Source organism: Schistocerca serialis, chromosome 8 (genome assembly GCF_023864345.2).
Source record: "Schistocerca serialis cubense isolate TAMUIC-IGC-003099 chromosome 8, iqSchSeri2.2, whole genome shotgun sequence".
Classification (NCBI taxonomy): Eukaryota; Metazoa; Arthropoda; class Insecta; order Orthoptera; family Acrididae; genus Schistocerca; species Schistocerca serialis.
The window spans coordinates 63,962,701-63,970,079 of record NC_064645.1 but is presented as its reverse complement, the minus strand read 5'-3'; positions in this window follow the sequence as shown (position 1 = coordinate 63,970,079).

Genomic DNA, 7,379 nt, shown 5'->3' with positions numbered 1-7,379 from the left:
GCCCCGCCGTTCCATACACAATCCAACGGTGAGGCTGAACGACTGGTCTGCACATTTAAGGCTCAGATGCGGAAACTTCTGACTTCTTCTGCTGCTGATGACGCGCTTCTCCAGTTCCTGGCGTCTTACCGTTTCACCCCCATGGGCGATCACAGCCCGGCTGAGCTCTTACATGGCCAACAGCCCCGCACGCTACTTCATCTTCTGCGGCCTCCCACCTCACGGCCGCGGGTGCCTTCACTTGGCCGGTTCACCGCCGCCGACCTCGTCTGGGTACGGGGATATGGCAGGTGGCCAAAATGGAGCCCGGGCCGCATCTTAAGACACCGTGGCAGACGCCTGTATGAAATCCAGACGGACACGGGTGTTGCAGTGCGTCATTCGGACCAGCTTTGGCCTCGGGTGCTAGCAACGCCTGTTCCGAATGCTGCCACACCACCTTTGGCTCTACCTGATGCTCGGGATCTTGGCATCTCTCAATACTCACAACACAGCCCTTTCACCGTCATCGCGATGCCAGCACCAGAACGGACGCCACCAGGAGACGTACCCATGCAGGAACCGGAGGACCATCCTCTGTCAGAGTACATCTACTCGCCTCCTCCTCCAACGGACGCTGACACATCGCTGTCTTCTGTCATATCAACTGGACTTGTCGCAATGGGCAGGTTGGTGCATGGGGCCCCAGCAGATTCGACCCCTACGTCTCCTGTCATCTCGACCCGTTATCATCGGGGACACTTCCGTCCGTACAGGAAGCCTCCTCCTCGAGACTTTACGGTGAGTCAAACAATGCCTATGGACGTTAGCCATCTCCAGGACACCTCCATCAAGACCAGTGCAACAATTGCAAAGGGGGGAAAAGTGTTGTGACTCGCCGATCATTCAAAGTGCCGCCGCGCAATTACGACGTCCTCTACGTGCGGCGCTGTCTGCCAGCCATGCAGCAGCTGCGCCACCTAAGTGGCCAGCCAAGCAGCGGCCGCTAGACTGAGACTCAGTGCTTATTCAAACACTAACGTGTACACATGTCAACTTACTCTGTGACTTGTATGTGTTGTTGTGTTGTTCCTAAATATATGTGTTGAACTTGAAGTTCTAACACTTCACCTGTCAGAGTCTGTGGTCAAGTGTGTGTGTGTGTGTGTGTGTGTGTGTGTGTGTGTGTGTGTGTGTGTGTGTGTGTGTGTGTGTATTTTTGACAAAGGTCTTGACGAAAAGCTCACTTTCTGACAGTCTTTTTGTTGTACCTGTCTGCAACTCGGCATCTCCCCTATATAATTAGTAGCAACTGTCTTTTTCATAATATTGTTACTTTCCATCCTGGATTTCTCGTTGTTTGATATAAGCTGACTACTATTAATTTACCCATTAAGCTCTAAATACAACAGCAAACTATATACAATACTAGCAGAAAACACATGGCATGAGAAAGTGTCATTAATGGAGAAAGTGGATAGAGAAGCTGCAGTAATAATCTCAGCTGATGGCCACAGAGAATTTTCAGGAAGATAAGCCATTGACCTTGACTTGTTCAGCTTTCCTTTCTAAATGAAAGAAGAAACACAACTAAAATGTAGTGTACACTCTGCTATCTCAACATCATGCTTGAAATAGTATGGGCATGTACTGTTACTGATTTTCTGTTGCTTTGGTGACCATTGATACAATACTAGGAAAATACAATCAGTCTAGAAGGAAAATTGTTTACAAAATGCTTGTCATCGCTTGTGAGAATACTGCTCTAGTGTCCGGGATCATACTAGTAGGACTAACAGGATATTGAAAGTATACAAAATATGCTAGAAGAAATAGTGACAAGTTTGTTTAACACTCAAGAGAGTGTCATAAAAATGCTGAGAAATCTGAAATGGCAGATGTTTTAAGGTAGATGCCAATAATTTCATAAAAGTCTATTTACAAATTTCCAAGAGTCAAATTAAGCAGAATTTCTCTTGGTGAATCTTTTTGCCAGTGTGTATGAACTGTTGAGTAGTATTAGCTATGCTCATGGCATGAATGAGAATAGTCCTCAGCTTATAAGAAAACTGTTTTTCCCAGATTGTAATTCAGATTAGATCAATGCCTAGATAATAAAAACATGGATTACAAAAGTATCTTCTGCAGAGAAAGGAAAGTGGAAAGTGGGGTAAACTACACTATTTTTGGATAACTAAGGGAATCTAAGGATATGGTTCCCTACTTAGCAACCATATACTACCACTCGCTCACTGATAGATCTGTACCTACAGATTGGAAAATTGCCCAGGTCGCACCAGTGTTTAAGAAGGGTAGTAGGAGTAATCCATCAAACTACAGACCTATATCATTGACGTCGCTTTGCAGTAGGGTTTTGGAGCATGTACTGTATTCAAACATTATGAATCACCTCGAAGGGAACGATCTATTGATACGTAATCAGCATGGTTTCAGAAAACATCGTTCTTGTGCAACGCAGCTAGCTCTTTTTTCGCACAAAGTAATGGCTGCTATCGACAGGGGATCTCAGGTTGATCCCGTATTTCTGGATTTCTGGAAAGCTTTTGACACTGTTCCTCACAAGCGACTTCTAATCAAGCTGTGGGCCTATGGGGTATCGTCTCAGTTGTGCGACTGGATTCGTGATTTCCTGTCAGGAAGGTTGCAGTTCGTAGTAATAGACGTCAAATCATCGAGTAAAACTGAAGTGATATCAGGTGTTCCCCAGGGAAGCGTCCTGGGACCTCTGCTGTTTCTGATCTATGTAAATGACCTGGGTGACAATCTGAGCAGTTCTCTTAGGTTGTTCACAGATGATGCTGTAATTTACTGTCTAGTAAGGTCATCTGAAGATCAGTATCAGATGCAAAGCGATTTAGAAAAGATTGCTATACGGTGTGGCAGGTGGCAGTTGACGCTAAATAACGAAAAGTGTGAGGTGATCCGCATGAGTTCCAAAAGAAATCCATTGGAATTCGATTACTCGATAAATAGTACAATTCTCAAGGCTGTCAATTCAACTAAGTACCTGGGTGTTAAAATCACGAACAACTTCAGTTGGAAAGACCACATAGATAATATTGTGGGGAAGGCGAGCCAAAGGTTGCGTTTCATTGGCAGAACACTTAGAAGATGCAACAAGTCCACTAAAGAGACAGCTTACACTACACTCGTTTGTCCTCTGTTAGAATATTGCTGCGCGGTGTGGGATCCTTACCAGGTGGGATTGACAGAGGACATCGAAAGGGTGCAAAAAAGGGCAGCTCATTTTGTATTATCATGTAATAGGGGAAAGAGTGTGGCAGATATGATACACGAGTTGGGATGGAAGTCATTAAAGCAAAGACGTTTTTCATCGCTGCGAGATCTATTTACGAAATTTCAGTCACCAACTTTCTCTTCCGAATGCAAAAATATTTTGTTGAGCCCAACCTACATAGGTAGGAACGATCATCAAAATAAAATAAGAGAAATCAGAGCTCGAACAGAAAGGTTTAAGTGTTCATTTTTCCCGCGCGCTGTTCGGGAGTGGAATGGTAGAGAGATAGTATGATTGTGGTTCGATGAACCCTCTGCCAAGCACTTGTAGATGTAGATGTAAAAATCAGTTGAAGCTCCCAAAAATGACTGACACATTTATAACATTATAGAATTTGGTTATACATTGCCTTTTACAGTGAAAGTCAACATATTACATTTCATAATGTATGTCAAAGATATTTGTGCATTTTGGCGAGTGTACTAAAAAAAATGTGCAATTTTGGATAGGTGGTTCTTAATTTCAAATATGGTTATGTCATAAGGAAGATTCAAGATTGCATAGGAATATTGTTTTAGTACAAAAGTAATGTTGAGATATTCCAATTAGATTACAATAACAATACACTTATAACTATATTGAGCCCATATTTGCAGTTTTCAGATTTGCATATCTTCCAGCCATGTTGCTCTTTCCCAGCACACAGTTTGTGCACCTAATGCAAACATCTTAAACACCTTATCCAATATTCTCCAGATTTATCTTCACAGCATGGGACAGAGCAATAGACACATTCCTTGTGTGCACTGTGCATCTGTAGAGACAAGGGAAACACAACCTTCAAAATCCTCAGCAAATGATAACTCACATGTCAATTTTCTTTGTCACCGACTCATTTTAGCCACCTTTGTGTTCTCCTGGCTGGCCTTTCCTGTGCTTTGATGTTTCTCCCTTTTTGAAGGTTCTCCTAGTTCTAAAATGGCCCTCTGGCTTCTCTTGAGCTGAAGCTCTTCCTAGAGCCCAGTTATCTGCCAAATTTCCTTCCATTATGTAATCTGAAAATGTAGATTTTGGTACCTGAAACACTTTGTACACCTTTAGGAATTTCATTTATTTATTTCTAATGGTTTCCTTTGCCTTCTTCATATTTTCCCCTGCTCCGACACTTTCTTTACTTCCTAGCCATCTCCTGAAAAGGAATACAACATGAAATCTACATTTGTCAGATGGTCAAAATTAGGCAATCGAGCAGTATCTGAAATTAGGTATACCTGTATCACTTTACAAACGTGTCTGAACTACTGAAAGATGCAATGAATTATTGTATTTAAAAGCTACTCACAAGTTTCGTTAAATATGATCTATCACTAATAAGTAAGACTAAAATAACAAACTACTTACCATGCAGCTGTGAAGCTTATGTTGTTTCTACAAAATATTACATTCAAATTTAAGATATTAAGTAAGAAATCAGTGGTTAGTACGGAACATGACTGATGTACTTGTCAGTTAGCAGAACACTAAAATAATGGAACCACAAGGATATCAGCTAACTTCTGTACTGGCAGCACTCTCCAGAGAGTGAATGTCCCCCTATCTGGCATTGTGCCACAATCTGAAAATAGGGCACCCGATGCTATTTTCATCAGTCACCAAATGCACTAATGCTGATGCAGCTCATTTCAAGGTATACTGTAGAAAATTGAAGGAAGTTATTCAAGAAACTGAAGCAAATGCATTACTTAGTAAGGATAGCCATACTAACCAACAAAATTAAGAGAAATGGAATCAAAGACCAGGAAAATCAGAGAGCTATTAGAATAAATGATACATTAATGACATGGAGGGTGTCCATAATTAAAGTTCCGCTTTCAAAAGGCTCTAGGAAGAGAGCCACAGCTCAGAATGATGTCAAACTTGAACAGTGTATTATGGATGCAAGGGGAAACATCATGGAACAAAAAACATTTAACGAAAATTTGACCAATAGGTGGTACTGTAAATATCAGAATATGCACACTAACAGATGCATGGCACACAGCTGTTCCTCAGTTTGAATCCGAGAAGCTCAGCATGACTACTTCAATGAAGGATCTCACACTGCTTGTAAAGCTCTTTTACAGAACGGTGACTATGCACCACAGTAGCCCTGCGGAATTTCAGGACATTCAAGGGTATGAAAAAAGGCATAGTCTAATGTCTCTATGGTTTTGGAGAAAATGATCACAAAATTTGAAAATACAGGCTTTTTGAAGTGCAATATGTCAGAGGGAGGAAAGTGGCTGATCTGATGTCTGTGAAAGATGTGGCCACAACATTGCAGGAGAGATCAAACAGTTATATGTAAACATACAGTGCATGGGGAATTCCCCAAATGTTGGACATGCCTTTGAGCACTCTGCATAAAATCCTATGAAACATCCTACATTGCTATCCACACAAAATCACGTATGTTCAGGAGCTGCTTCCTGTTGACCTGCTGCAAGACAAACACTCACACTGGAATTTCTTGCTCATGTGGAGGCAGACAGTGAATGGCCATGGAACATTCTGTGGATATTCAAAGCCAATTTCCATCTCCAATGATATATCAATACACACAATGGAAAATCTGCACACACTTCAGCTGGTACTTCTTTCTGCAAAAGTGACTGTGTGTTGCATATTGATGCCATCATTTATCATAGAGCCGTGCTTTTTGGAGGAAATGTGTCCTGTGGGTCTCATTATCTGTACCACCACTGCTAAGTCTTATGAGAATTGTTTGTACGCCAATGTCATTGCAACCCTTCAACAGTGTGGATGGGTGGGTACAATCATTTTTACACAAGATGACACTCCACCACGTATTGCACAGCCAATTAGGCAGCTGCTGCAGAAGCATTTCAAAAATACTATAATTATCTGCCATCATTTCCTTATGGCCTGGCTACCCAGATCATGTGATCTTAATCTATGTGGCTTCTGGCTGTGGGGTTATTGAAAGATGATGTGTTCTGTGCTGCAATTATGAATGTAGCTGACTTGAAACTACACATGGTGCAACACATCCTGAATGTAACCCCATGACACTATGACCTGTTGTAGAATGAACTGTTTCTAGATTTCAACTTGTGGCATAAATCAGTGGACATCATAAGGAAAATGTCTTGTGCCAGTCTCATGACTGTTATAAACCAATGTCATTTTGCTTTCTGTGAGATTTAGGAAATTTAAAAACCAATGTTATACTGCTTTTTACGCTGTTTTTGGCCCCATGACAAAAACTGATCTCATTTTGCTTTTTATGTGGTTTTTGGGCTCAGACAGTTAACCCTTTGAGTACTGCAGATGTGATATGCCATGGCACTCCATCTTGCCCCAAGGGATTGCGGACGTTGTTTGCCACTGAAGTGGGCTTTACCGTTGGCTTTGCAGACGGCATTCGCCGCACGGCCTGTCTTGTACCTGAGCCCTAATAATGGCTTATACCGCAGCCGGTTCCACTGCTTGTTGATCTGCGGATGTCAATATCCACTCAGGGCTGCATGCCGGCCCGTCACAAGTTCTTGTGTCCCGTGCACTCCTTGGGATGGATGTACCCTATTTATTGTTCTGTGCTGCTGTCCCTGCTATTTATGAAACACTCTGCTATGGATTTCGCAGTTGCTGTTCGATGTTCAAGCTTGCTGGTTCATGTGATCTTCTGCATTCTGCTTGTGTGGTGTCGTATAGCTATCTGCCATTTCATCAGGATTTTTAGAGTGCTGTCACTTTTGAGTTCCACAGGCAAATGGCACATCGGTGTCATTGCACTGATGAAGAGATACTGGAGATACTGACAAGGAGTGACAGTGACAGTGAGTGTGGCATCATCAATGAATGTAGTGATGATGAAGATTCATCAGAAGAATCTTGTAGCAATACACCTCCACGTACTTCACCTAGTAGATCTTGCCAGGACAGTTCTTCTTCAGATTCTGGAAGTGAAGACGAATCAATCCGTAAAAGGCCACGCCATAGTGAGAATGAGAAATTTGATTGGCAAAAATGTGATTTCAGTCCAGCACTTCATGCATCTGATGACTCATCTTCAGGGCATAATTGCCAACTAGCGCCTGATTCAACCGTTCTGTCCTTTTTCATGCTATTTCTATGAGAA